Source organism: Spea bombifrons, chromosome 2 (assembly GCF_027358695.1).
Source record: "Spea bombifrons isolate aSpeBom1 chromosome 2, aSpeBom1.2.pri, whole genome shotgun sequence".
Taxonomy (NCBI): Eukaryota; Metazoa; Chordata; class Amphibia; order Anura; family Pelobatidae; genus Spea; species Spea bombifrons.
In genome coordinates, this window is record NC_071088.1 from 72,330,844 (window position 1) to 72,344,053 (window position 13,210).

Genomic DNA, 13,210 nt, shown 5'->3' on the forward strand with positions numbered 1-13,210 from the left:
ATACAATTATGCTAGTCTTGGATGAACCAATAAGGGCATATTCACTTCTGGAACATATGACATATAGCATAATGAGCTTCTTATATTTGGAACCCTGATGAGGATGCATGTAGTAAAATATTCCATTGCCAAATCCAGGTGCGTCAAATAAACTGTAGTTCATATTGCTGTGTTCCCTAGAGGAACACATCTACCTCACTTGTCAACATAAGGGCATTTATTTATGTCCAGCAACCGGTGTACATAAAAAAATAACAAACATGCTCATACATATTGCCTGCTGAATGATCACATCACTTCTAATGCACTATCCAGCTGGCATTTCCCATTGTATCTAGGCAATTGTTCCTTCTCGTACATGGTATTAGTTCGCTATCGCAGAGTCTATGTAATGCATCAACAATGCACTTTCTGCCCTGACAACTTTAGCTAGATAAACCCATTCACCTATTCTAGACATTTTTTTCTTTAAGACCTGTGAATTCCTGACAATTTCAGGCAAGAACTCATAGCAGTATAAATGACCATTTATCTTGTGAGATGGTCTTTCACAGGAACCTCAGATGATACCGCTTTAGGTCCGAGAATGAATAATTCTGTGTTTACAAGCCCTACCACTGAGGGTTGTACATTCACAAGAGGAAGGATTTTTGTAGCTCTTTTCATGTCCTTTATGTTTCAAAGTGTTGATTCTATCTGCTCCCAGAATCCTTTGTGAGGATGTACATGTGTGAACACAAAGCAATACCAGCTACAGTACAAATATATGGCTTCTAGACGACTTTAGGAACCCTTATTTTGTATTATCAATGATACAGTGGAAATAAATTAACGTGATTAAATGGCTCATTTTCTTACTAAAAGATGTAAAACTAATAGTCAAAAAAAGGGTTTAAGTTGCCGTAGCATTGCACGTTTGTGGATTAAAGGGACAGTCTAATGTCCCTGACACCCCTACTATAGAAGAATGAATATTAACGTGCTCTTTGCAAAATCTTCACCCAACATTTGATCCAACATCTCTTGCCACTGATAGGCTGCCTAAAGCAGTGGTAAGACTTTACACATGTGCATTGGGGTCTAAACAGACCACTACCAAGCCATTTAACAGAGCCAGTGCTGGATCTGACTCGAGGTCATCACATGCATTCGGCTGAATGCATTTCCATCAGGGCATTTGTTAAAGAATGGGGAAAAGGGCAAATGCATTTGCAAAATGGACCACAGCAAAAAATATAAAGGGAACATCCACCTTTTATTTGCATTAAAGTGCTTATGATTGCTAGATTATGCCTTTAAATTAAAAGGGAAAAAACATTGTTTATAGTTTGAGAAACATTGAAATAAATGAATGTATTGAAGGGGAGAATATTTCAAGCAATAATTGTCTACATCAAGATTCCATGCTGTGAAACGGAATAATAATTAAGTCCAAAACAGCCACTGAAGCCACAGTGTGGCATATTAAGCTAATGTGCTGAATTGAAGACTTTTTGTAATAAGCAGGCAATTTTAAAAGAACAGGTATGATCAGTAAATCACACATGGTGTTTGTATGCTTTAGGTTTTCTAGGAAACCCTCCCAACATATGTGTGTATGTTCTGGACCAAGGACAGCCCTTGGTTAATGAATAGCCTGGGTACCACAAAACTTGATAACAGTACCCTTTAGCCTTGTGTACATACATATGCAACACTGCACCCCAGCCTACCTGCTTGATGTACTATATTACACACTAACCCTATGTGCCCCAAGCTGTAGGATACATCAGGGGCGTAACTTCCATAGGGCAAAAGCTGTAAATGCTGCAGTTGCGACATAATTGTGGCCTTAGGACTCCATGTACCAAGAAGTTATGATTCCTAAAAGAGAAAAGGGCTTTCTGTAGTTCAAAACTTCTACTCACCCCCAAGGGAAGACTCCTCCCTGGGAGAAAAAGTGCCCAGAACCCTGGGACTCACAACAGTTATAGCTGAGGAATGTTTGGTTGTTTTTTCTTGAAAGCAGATTAGCCAAAACAGTGGAGAGTTTTCTCCATTATATGTATCCCTAGTGCTTGCGGCGTGTATAATTCAGGTGACAAATTGTGAAATCAATATAAGAAAAAGCTAGCGATTTGCTGTTGCTGAGAATATTACAAATCAGTTCCCGCGGAACATAGCAGAAGTGGGACTGTAAAAACACAAACGATACATAGGAAAAATTAGACCTGGGATAGAAGGTGATGGATGTTTGCAGGTCTTATCGCTTTTTGCTGGACGGCTTCATTCTGCTCCTTCTCTGAACACGCTCGGCCTAGGAGAGTAGGATTTCCTAGTGTTTATCTGATGCCGACATATACACCAATACGCCAATGACAAAATGTACAAGGGAAGCGCTGCGTTTTGGACGTTAATGCAGCAGTGCGCTGATTTTATTTTTTTTGCGATAGCTGCACTTATGGAAATATTCCGGTCGCAGGCCCTTTATTTGCTGTGATTCATTTACCAAAGGCAAATGCTGAGTGCACTATATTTTTCAATCCAATTTGGATGATAAATCATCTTTATTCTTTGTATGACTCAAGAGACTTTAAGTGGGGTGGGGGTAAAATTACATAGTTGTGTCTTCATACTGAATTTGGTTTTCTTTTGTTCGGTGTAAAATAGATACAGTAATAACACACTAACAATTATTTTAGGAATATTAATCTAACTGACGTGTAAACCCATCAAATTGGTTCTAATCATTTTCAATTTTTCATACTGCATCCTAGCACATGGTAAAACGTATTGGACATTCTCCTATCCATAGTAACACAGATAGTTTGCAATGTATTCCCACAATACATGTCCTTTCACTACAAGAAATCAACGTTCCTGGGAGCTCTACCCGTTTCAGCTGGAGTCTCTGGGTGAAGTCAAGCGTCCTCTTGTCTCAGGGTCATTTCCCTCTTTCCCTGGGCGAGGGAGGGGTGTTTCGCCACTCTTATTCCTCGTTCATACTTCCTGCCCACTTCAGGCGGTCTGGGAGCTATCTTCCCTGTTATAAATGGATAGCCATACCTCCACTCTCATCTAAACCCACCCCTCACAAAGACCCTGTCAACTAACAGGTTTCACTATTGACTTCTGGGCCCCTATACTAATAAAGAAGGGAGGATGGTTGGTAGACATTTAGATAGATTGAGCAGTCGGCATGGGTTGGTTTTGTGGTTAGTGAATTGCATATATATATATATATATATATATATATATATATATATAATGTATATATAACCCTGACATAATTCTTGGGACTCTCAAAAATAGCCAAATATATATATATATATATATATATATATATATATATATATATATATATATGTGTGTGTGTGTGTGTGTGTGTAAGAAAAATAAAAAATGACCTTCTAGCATTAGCAGAGATGTGTAAGAAATAACTCTTTTCACAATTAAATTTAATTAAGCACTTCTAAATTAGTGATTCCATATTAGTAATGTACTATTCCTTTAAGACATATTATAATAGGATGAACTGCAGTTTATTGTGCAGAGCTAAGGTGTACTATTTCAGCTTTACAATGCACTCCACAGTGACTTTTAGGTCCTATTTTTGGCACTGTTTATAATTTTTCAGCACCAATGACACCAATGGCAGAATTTGACAATGCTATCGGAATTAAGTCTTTTCATGCATTGTCAAGAAAGCGCTTGGCGAGAACAGAATGTTCTACACCTTTGTCTCTCCTGTTCACAGGGTTCGGCTTAAGAGATGCAAATTTTTACTTCCTCCATACCCACTTATCATATTTGTGATGAACCCCATTCTGAGTTAATAGGATCAGCTAATGTGTAATCTTTTATTAACAATATCACATTTTTCAGCAAATGTTTTATAAAACAATAATTTGGGTCAATGCTGTCTCATTTTTAACAGTTCATTAGGTAAAGAGCTGCGTGTGTTACGACTGGCTTATAAAAATGATAGATTTTTATTTATAGTGAAGTTCCAACCATTAATTTTAAGGAACAAAAAGCAGAACAGAAGTAGGTTCATTAGAAAAAAAAAATGACATTGTAATTTAATTAAATTGGTTCTTTGACAATCACCACAGAAAATGTTACATTAGTTCTACATCAGTTCTCAACCCATATTGTAGTCTTAATACAATCCTTAAAAACTTGCTCAGTGGTTATTTTTTCCCCCTTCCCAGTCTGTATAAAAAGTGTTGTTGTGAGGTACCATGTGCCAGATGATGAGCTTAATGGACGGTGGAGTACTCTGAAAACTGTTTTCCTAAGGATTTCTTCAGTCCGTCTCGCCATTCTAGGTAAACTATTCATCACTGGTCTAGTGAAAGATTTTATGAGCCCCTAGGCATGCGTTGAAACGTTACTAACTCAGCTGTACGTCTTATTATCATTACCATTATCAACATGCCCCAGTTCTGGTAAATAAAGAACAGCCAATGCAAGCCATTTGATTTATTATTATTATTATCAGCTTTTATTTATATAGAGCCAATAATTTACACAGCGCTTAGTTTGGAGTTGCCTCCATGGAAAGTATAGTTGCTCATGTTTCACTTGATAAAGGACCTTGCCAACTTTGTCCCAGACATGGTCAGCCTTAGTCCTAGGCATCCTGGGTAGATGCTCGACTCAGAGGATCATTTGAGAAGAATGACATCTGTCCCACTTTTACTGAGGCAGCCTAGGAATGAAGAGATGGGTCCCAGAAAGTGTTTGTGTGTGCTTCTAAGGCTAAAATCCTGTGCTTGTGGGGTTTTTAAGGATGAAATTGTTGTCCTTGAGGGGGGTTGTAGTAACATAAATCTTATTAATTCAATGACCACTACTTTATATTGAAAAGCTACTGATAAATATTATGTCACTCCCTCTTTGACCGGTTTACATTTAATGAGACTATCATTTGTTGTAAGACTGTCCGCTCAAGATCATGCTCCTTCTCATCTGGTCCAGTATGTGTCTCTCATAGTAAATTCCCAAGTTATATGGAGAGATTATCTTTGGCATGCTGTGTAGTGCTCTCCAGATAGCGATACCTTAAACCTTAATGAAGCCCCCTCATAATATTGTACAACATAAAACATATCTATTTGTTGCGCTAATTGAAGGAAAGCGGTCATTTTGTTCTTCATATGTGGAGGCGTACAGTGGCTGTAGATGGAAGTATGAACCTATTATACCCCACATAATGACAGTTGATACTATGGATACAAATGTACGTTTGCTTATTTACTCTCCACATAAATGTACAACGTGTTTTTGTTGAGCATGTACTTACTTGGTCTAGGATCATGGGCATATCATAGGTAGGGTGACCACATTTTATTTCTGCAATTCAGGGATAGAGTATCGAGCACAGGGGTATATATATATATATATATATATATATATATATATATATATTTATTTATTACACACATACCGATTCACATATGCAAAAACTGTCACCTACACATAAAATAAATTTTAAATTATAGAAATTATTAAGAAACCTTAAGAAACATGCCGGTTTCAGATTTCATGATATATTTACATTTTAATATACATACAGTCATTACCAGACATGAGCAGTTTCAGCTATTTAACCTCTCTATTACCAGACATGAGCAGTCTTGGAGAAATACCACCTCTGTTGCCAAACATGACAAGTTTCAGGAAATGAATGCCTTTATTACTATATATCACACACACATAATCACACAAACAGACAAACACAGTCACCTACACACACACAGGCACACACATACACATATCTCACACACACACAGAAGATCTCTTATATGATGCTGGCTGCAGCTTACACTGAGCTCCCTGTGAAGTACGGACTCAGCCAATCAGGAGAGGCTTGTGAACTCTCAGCCAATTAGGTGGGTTCAGAAGTCCATCAGTCAGGGCATTGTCCCAGATGAAGGTTGCCCAGGACATAAATTCCCATTGCGGCACTCTCCGGGCAATCTGGGCCATGTGGTCACCCTAACCATAAACCCTCAAGATTTTTTGGTACAGGACATTTTTTGACAGAATTGACTTTTGGTATTAAATGATAATCAGACATCTGATTTGTTATCATATCAATGAATTATATTTGTGTAAAATTAGCACCTTGTATTTATGTTCTTGCTGATGTAAGAGTAAAACATGACTTTTAGCTATTAAGGTATCTGAATTAGGCTAAAACATGGGGAAGGGCCACTAAACATAATTTAAGGTGGTGGATGTTGGGTGGAGACACAGCACAGGTGCACAATAAAAGAGGACATTGACTTAAAGCTCAGCTTTCCAGCGTAAAAGAAAGAAGTCAGGATCATAAAGGGCTCGCTATTTGTTTCAATACACAGGCAGTGTGTTCTGTCACATTCAGTTTCTTTTCCCATATTTACCTGCCGTAACAGTAGCAACAAGTAAATGTGCAGTCCAGTAGCGCAGAGGGACCCCCGCTGTAGTAAATCAATGAGCTGCAGCTGTCTGATTATGGTGAGATGTGATTACAATAATCTGTGTTTATCAGTGCAGCAGCTCATTAATCAGTGCTGTAATATCAGGTTGCCATATATATTTCTTTATACCATTTCTCAGCGTATTTGCTTCTTTTCTCTACTACATTAAAGGGAAACTCCAGCCATTGTGTGCTCTTTAATGCATTTGATAGCTGAGAGGTCCCTGTATGGGGGGGGGGTCTCCAAATTCTCGCAATATGCATTTGCCTCTTCCTTACCACGAGCGGTTTTCAATTTTGGAGATGTGTTTGGCCAAACACATCTCCTGACACATGATTTACTTACCGCCAATGAGCTTCAACACTGTTTTGGAGAACGTTGTGGAGGTTCTAATGAGACATCCCCTCCTCAGGCATGGAAAACATTAATTCAGTGTGTGTGCCATGCTGTGGAAAGTTTCAACATTTTCAATTTATTTGTTGCCTGTCTCAAATGTTTACTCATTACAATACGAAAAACTAGTAACAATAGATTACCATCTAATACCATTACATCTTATTACAAAACCGGATTTAGTGTACAATCCTAGTTCTATCAGATGTGGATCATGTGCTAGATGTACCACAGGTTAGACTAGTGCACATATACATCCAAACAATCTCAGAAAAGAATCCTGTCCAGGTTAATTCTTCACAGGTGAGATGTCTGTCTTTTTCTATACTGTCACATATGTTTGTATTGCATGGTCACTATAAAGGAAGATACTCCCTAAATTCATATGTTTGGTGGAGTTGGGTGCTGTGTCCTCCCACCTGTGCTTCTGGTCTACCGTGTGTTGAAATCCACCGAAACATGAAGAAGGCAATACACACACTCACTCCACGGTTGCTAGTCCTGGTGTACTTGTGTCCTCAATATTTATTGAAACTGCCGAGAAGTTGAACAAACAAATTATAACTGTTTTGGGGGACCCAGACCCTTCCTCACTGCAGTAGACCCAAGGTTGCTGTTATAAAGATGCTGGAATGAACATTTAAAAACAAAGAATGAATTACCAGCACTCAAATCCAAACCTACCAAAGCAGTTTTTTGTAATAAACATGAGGCTTTAGTACTGTATTTTGGCCAAAGCACAAACGCTAACCTGCTACATCAAGGCGAGTCAGTGCCAAAACTAAATGGTTGCCTTCCAATCCTAGTATCTGTGATGCAAAAGCGGTCTAGTGATATATAACTCACCTATTTAAACCTCTATATGGTGCTTAAGCTACATAGAGGTGGAGGGACTTCACTCCTCTAACCAAAACGTCAGCTGACTTTTTTTCTAGCTTAAGTGCTTTGTTGGATTTGAATTATTTACGTTTGTAATATTTTCTATTCCACGAACAGGTAAGTAGTAATAGGAGTAGCAAGTGGGTGACCCAGCAGCAACAAAGACTATAATATACATGATATATATGGATGGGCCTTTACCGCATAGATTTTTTTCCAAGGCAACTGCTCTTGTCCCTCCTCTTCCATTGTCCTTAACACAAAGAGGAGAAAACCTGTGAGATAAGTAGGTTTTATTGGAGTATCTTTACTCATGGGATCTGGAATTTGCAGCTTTTTCAAACAACAGATAAATCATGTCCTTAAACTTAACATAGAAACAATAGTTCTGATGACAGAGGTCTGTTTACACTGCCTGTTCTGCTGTCTTCACTTACTTATAAATAGAGTTATGTATCTAGTCAAGGACTGGCCATCAGGCACATTGAGCAAATGCCATACCTGGGAACTTTTGGGCTCCAGATACCCGGAGCCTACACTTGCAGGATGTGGCCGAGGCTTCCATTATTCTCAGACTTGTAGGTTACCCTTTGTATGCATTTATTTGATATTTTGTATGACTTTTCCTGCTTCAACACCACCCTGAGCTTTATGTTTATCTAACGATGTTCTTTCCTCCATAGACTTTCTATTAGTTAAAGTGTCAATATTATATATATTATGGCAGAAGTACACCCAGTACAGTTCTGCATCTAGTAAAGGTAGTTGATGTAAAAGTGTTTTCTGAGGACATGTGCATCTGCCATGCCTGTAATTTGTAGTCCATGTACCTAATTTATTAAAGGATATTGGTATTCCCAGTCCAAAATTTTTTGTTTTAATGGACCCAAAAAACAGAAAATCTTAACTAAAATACATAAAAATAAGGACTTGGTAGAACACTCAGGACTTGATGGAGCTGTAGTTTGTTGGAGAGCCAAAGTGTAGTCCTCTGTGACATAATGTATTCTTTCTGGCAAAATAGAAAGAAGTTTTGTATGTGTAGGCATATGAATATATCTGTTGAAGTTAAAATACATATATTTTCACCAATCCTTATGCCTGGTAGGAAAAGCTGACACATATACCAAAGAATAAGCTGCCGGGATGTCATCTTCCTAAATTGCTAAACAAGTCATTAGATGTCAAAGGGAAAGTAGTAAGAGTCATAAATAGGTTTACTCTCTAAAGAACCATGAACAATCCTACATGGGTCCTTGAAATAATCCACTGGGGAGTGGGGTGCTATCTGGGATTACGATAAGGAGAGAAGGATACATTTGTATTCATTTATTCTTCTGTAGGTATTTGCTTTTATATGCACCTTTCTTGGGAAGGAATATGCTAGTTTTGCTTCAAGAGAACATGGAGCTTTAAGAAGATTGATTTTATAGGACAGAAAATGATATAAAGTCGCATAAGCTTTTAGGGCTTCGGAGGTCTCTTCCTATGAGTCAAAATTATTCTGTGGCTGCAACTTCTGTTCCTTCTGTAAAGGAATAATTAAAAAATAGACCATTCTGCATTAAACATTGCTACATGAAAATCCATTAAGGAAAATGTACCACCAAAAAAAGTTCTGATTATTCTCTAGAATGTATTATGCTCGTTCTTTTGGAATAATGGCAGTTTTGCTTCAGCAATCTCAATTTGCTATTAAGGAGCAAAGCCACTCAAACATTAGACGCACAATTAATATATTGTGGTGCAAAGTGCCACCATTTAGTAGCTGCCGACTGGTTGGTTCGTTCCTCCCTAAGTGTAAAGTTAATTAATGTTGTTTAGAATAAGCATTCACGTGTTGTTTTCTATCATAAGATTAGTTTGAAATAAGCAATTAGAAGTGCATGGCTATCATAACAAATAATGGAAGGTTCTACAAATGCAAATTAGGATGCTTCAGAAAATAGAGACTATAAAAATTACTTCTGCAAAATGGTCTTCATCATTGCTGACCCTGGGTCGGTATTTTTCGATCTGTGGTATGTCTACCCTTTGGTGTCTTTCTGATGGCAAAGTTAGTATTTCAAAATCTATGTTAAAATTAAGGTACTTGATAAGAAAGAATTATAAGAGGGAGTTCTTACTAAGGAAAAGTTGGATGTTGAGGTAAATGGTTAAACAAAATAGGATCCAGAGCTATTGGTTGAGAAGCAAGGTGGCAATTTCTGAGTGGGCCATACTAATACATCCACCAACAAAAGGTCAAGGTGACCATTAGAACATATTAATATGCTCAGTGTTTTTGCAGTAGCAGGCAAAGTTGCTCGCCGCTGCACAGGAGGTCAGATTGCCCAGAGACATCCTGGACACTCCCCTATAAGCAGGAGCCACCATGTCTGGTTCCATGCTGAGAGCTTGGCGCAGTGGCGCTCAGTGCAAGTGCCGGTACACCTTCACTGTATAAAACCCAGTCACACGATTGCCGTTCTCTTTGGGCAGGTGTCAGTTCTGATAACCACCAGAAACAAAGGGGACAAGAGTAGAAGCCCAAGAGGGCTTTAGGAACTTGTAGAGTAGCCTGCCTCCACCTTCGTTCACTACTTTTGTTCTTGCAATGTGGCCTGTAAGGTTTTAACCCGGTCACATATAGAAACTTGTAATAAAGTAAAGAGGGGGACACACAACCTGCTAAACTCTTCATTTCTGTATTGCGTTATATTATCGGATTTGTAGAGAATGTGTTCATTTATCTTTAAGATCCATCTCTCTGGGGCAAGGTCAAGGCTATCCAAATTGCACATATGCAAAACCTGTACTTGTTCAAGCATTTGTAGTTCGTTATTCCCCAAATTACATATGTTATGGTCGCTTGAAAATGAATAATAATAATGAAATAATGCTGCATTTAGTTTCATTACTTTCTCTATTTTCTATGCCTTTATATTTGGATTTACATCGGTGACAGTGTTGTATCTTTGAAGCGTTATTGTATCTTGTGCCATTCATGTTCATTGTTCCTCTAATTTAATTGATGTGCAATTATTTTATGCCAGATGTTTACATAATCTGACATTATCCTATTAAAACTAATTGATGTGGGCTGTGTCTGTGTATCACTCACAATAGGTCCTATTACACACTGGTTTTTTTGGGTTGAAATGTTTCAGTACTCCAGAGTAGATTTTTCTAGCAATGAAAACAATTCATCATGTTTTCTTAGGCTATATTAAGAAGACTCGCTATTAGAAAGTGTGTTGCTATTCTTTTTTTTCTGTTAGAAGCAAAAGTTATGCAGACAGTACAACTCAATTACAGGAGTAAGTATTTTTTTCTTTTATTCTCAGTACTTAAACTTTGGGCTTTATGTTTATGTTATGACCTTTTTTTTTATTAAACTGACCCTAAGACTCTTTAAATATGAACACTATGAACAATGCATCATAAATGATTCATGATGATAATGATGATGATACTGACTCACTAATAGTGGCAACCAAATAGTTCAAGTAATGGTCGTCATGAAATTAATTGTAAAGAAGAGGAGAGTTGTCAGAGGAGGAGAGTTGTCGTTCCAACTCCTTGACTTCACTATGCATTATGATGGACCAATCCCAGGAGCTTCTCCTGATGGAATAGCGTGGCTGTTGTTATGCATTGCATGACAACGATGCATTGCATAACAACAGCCAAGCTATTCCAAAAAAGAAGAGCAACACACTTTCTAATAGCGAGTCTTCTTAATATAGCCTAAGAAAACATGATGAATTGTTTTCATTGCTAATCAGTGAGATTTCTCCAAAGTCTCCCCGCTCATTGAATTTTATATTATACAGGGCCAGTGCCACCCTTCTTGTTGGAGATACTTGCAGGGTTCGCCTTATATATACAGTAATGAATAGTGAAGTGAGGGGGTTCTGTATTCTCTATCCCGTTGAATAAAACCCAAATAGTTACCTTTAGTCAAGCAAGAAATGGTTAAGCCTAGTTAGTATGGCTAATTCTCTTTAGTATAGTCGTGAGTGTCCCTGCCCTTCGCAGACTGGGGTTTCATTTCCCAACAGGGAGTCCCTCCCTTTTAATACATTCATTAATAATAAATTCTTAAATACATAAATTGATTAACAATACCCCAGGTGCCCGGTAGCTATGGCCACTAGAAGCCATTTCCTGGAACTCAGGGTTTTGCAGGGGTGCCATCAGGAATCTGCAGGAAAGCACAGGGTGCCATGAGGCTGACAGCGGGGTCACGTCATGCATGTTACTGGGTCTCGTAATCATCCACCACGACCCCACAGGAAAGCATAGGGTGCCAGATTCACCATGGCAGAAATTTGTTGGACCCTGTCATATTAGTATCCAAATCAAGAAATATTGCCCTGTGTTAGTGGATATAATGTGGTGGCACAGCTAAAGAACCTTTCTTTGTCTCTGGGCCTTCCTTTAATATCAGTTATTTCTGTTGCATTACATTACAGGATCATAATCCTGCTGCAGTTTTAGGATGTAACTAATTAACATGTAATAAAACTATTATCACCACAATGAATTAAGGCAGTGTTATTCTGAAAGCACTTGAGGGCTGATCTTTGCCCCCCATTTTGAGTGATATCCAGGGCACAAAAAGTTACAGTGAACTGCTCTAGAATATAAAACATGTCATTGAAACATTTACTGTATTCCCATAATGCCTTCTAAAAAATGAGCAATGGAACTTATACAACATACAAGCAGGAAATAAGATCTATGGCCCTATTAAAGTAACATTTTAGAGCAAATCTTTAAAAACATTTCTCTAAATTTAGCCCTTTGTGCAGAATTGCTCTTGATTAGTAAACATAGCCTACTGCTTTTCATTGTAATTGCTGTCATCAGCAAGACGTGCAAAGCGGTAGCTAGCTCCTTTTGCCCCAGAGGCAAGAACAGACAATTGTGCCTCCCCACTATATTTTTACAGAGGTTATTTTGAGGAAAATAGATAAATAACAAGGAAATTCATAATATTAGAACTGCAGATTTCCCCAAACTCAGCAATTTATTCATATTTTGACATTGAGGGTGGTACAGCATAACTTCCATCAATATATACTGAGCCTGACTGTGGTACAGTATAACTCCCATCATCACAACCACAACAATATAACTCCTATCATTATATAGTGATCCAGACACTCAGAGTGGTACAGTGTATCTCGTATCATTATATAGCAAGACAGATACAGACAGTGATACACCATAATTCCCATCACTGTATACTGAGCCAGACACTGACTTTAGTACAGCACAACTCCTAATATCACATCAGTACATATCACTTTTTAACCCCTTAAGGAAAATGGGTGGTCTCTAAACCCATTGAAAACAATGTATTTTGAGCCAGTACATGTACAGGCTTTGTCATTAAGGGGTTAATTTTTAATGCTGGGCCATTGGTGCAAGCTTTCCTAGTTTTTGCACCAAGTAATAGTAGTAGTAAAATGTGTCCGAAAATGATACATTATGAATTATTATTA

At 38.0% G+C, this 13,210-nt stretch overlaps 1 protein-coding gene across 1 annotated transcript in view; it reads left to right on the top strand.

The window, feature by feature from the left end:
- CSMD2 (CUB and Sushi multiple domains 2) overlaps positions 1-13,210 on the top strand; it is a 382,136-nt gene that overhangs the window by 146,342 nt on the left and 222,584 nt on the right. The window lies entirely within an intron of this gene.